The 1,323-nt window shown below is 47.7% G+C and overlaps 1 pseudogene; it reads right to left on the bottom strand.

Moving 5' to 3' along the window:
- Window positions 1–289: 289 nt before the first annotated feature.
- LOC139037050 (NADH dehydrogenase [ubiquinone] 1 alpha subcomplex subunit 2 pseudogene) lies at window positions 290–719 on the bottom strand (annotated as a pseudogene).
- Between the last annotated feature and the right edge of the window lie 604 nt (window positions 720–1,323).

Genomic DNA, 1,323 nt, shown 5'->3' with positions numbered 1-1,323 from the left:
CTTGGAAGAAAAGTTATTACCAACCTAGACAGCATATTAAAAAGCAGAGACATTACTTTTCCAACAAAGGTCTATCTAGTCAAGGCTATGGTTTTCCAAGGCTATGGTTTTTCCATCCATCATGTATCGATGTGAGAGTTGGACTATAAAGAAAGCTGAGCACCAAAGAATTGATGCTTTTGAACTGTGGTGTTGGAGAAGATTCTTGAAAGTCCCTTGGACAGTAAGGAGATCCAACCAGTCCATTGTAAAGGAGATCAATCCTGGGTGTTCACTGGAAGGACTGATGTTTTTTTTTTTTTTCCAGCACAATCTTTATACAGAACAGAATACATTTCTCCACATTGTACTCAGTCCAGCAGAGCCCAGACTCTGGGGCTGTTGTTCCTAATCCTCAGTGGAGACTTCAGGCTTTGCTACTTAGCACATTCTCCAGGGCTCTAGTTACCTGATCAGCACTGAAGTTGTTCAGAGAGACATTCTTCTCTTGGCCAAATGTGTAGCGGGCCCAGAGCTTGGGCTGCACATCCGAGCACTCGCGGATTAGGATGGGCAGGTCGGGATTCGCTTTCTTCAGCTCCACATAGCGTTTCTCAATGAAGTCCCTGACGCCCTGGCTGCCGGGCGAGCGCTGGCACAAAAGGATACGAACTTCACGAAGGCCCAATTGCCCTCGGACCCCACGAATCGCTGCAGCCGCCTTCATCTCGGCTAGTACTCAATCCGAAGGACTGATGTTGAAGCTGAAACTCCAGTACTTGGCCACCTGATACGAAGAGCTGACTCATTTGAAAAGACCCTGATGCTGGGAAAGATTGAAGGCTGGAGGAGAAGGGGAGGACATAGGATGAGATGGCTGGATGGCATCATCGACTCAATGGACGTGAGTTTGGGTGAACTCTGGGAGTTGGTGATGGACAGGGAGGCCTGGTGTGCTGCAGTCCATGGGGTCGCAAAGAGTCTGACACGACTGAGTGACTGAAAATTGAGGGTTTAAATAGGATTTCATTGTTCTCTCAGAGAGTAAACTGGTCATTCCTCCCTCCAGAGCAGGAGCAACAAAGAAGTGGCTAGTCACACTTCCCTCAAAGGCCAGTAAACATCATTAAAAGATGTTTTCTGACTTCTGTTCTAACATGTTCAATGGCCGAGGGCGTCCTCTCTGAATTAAGGGAATCAAGTAGATTCATTGTTGCTGTCCAGTTGCCAAGTCATGTCCAACTCTTTGCAACCCCATGGACTGAAGCATGCCAGGCTTCCCTGTCCCACACCCTCTCCCAGAGTTTGCCCAAGGTCATGTATATTGAATCACTGATGCCATCC

This window comes from Odocoileus virginianus, chromosome 2, assembly GCF_023699985.2.
Source record: "Odocoileus virginianus isolate 20LAN1187 ecotype Illinois chromosome 2, Ovbor_1.2, whole genome shotgun sequence".
NCBI lineage: Eukaryota > Metazoa > Chordata > Mammalia > Artiodactyla > Cervidae > Odocoileus > Odocoileus virginianus.
Note: the sequence above shows the minus strand (reverse complement) of the source record. Positions and strands in the feature narration are given on the sequence as shown.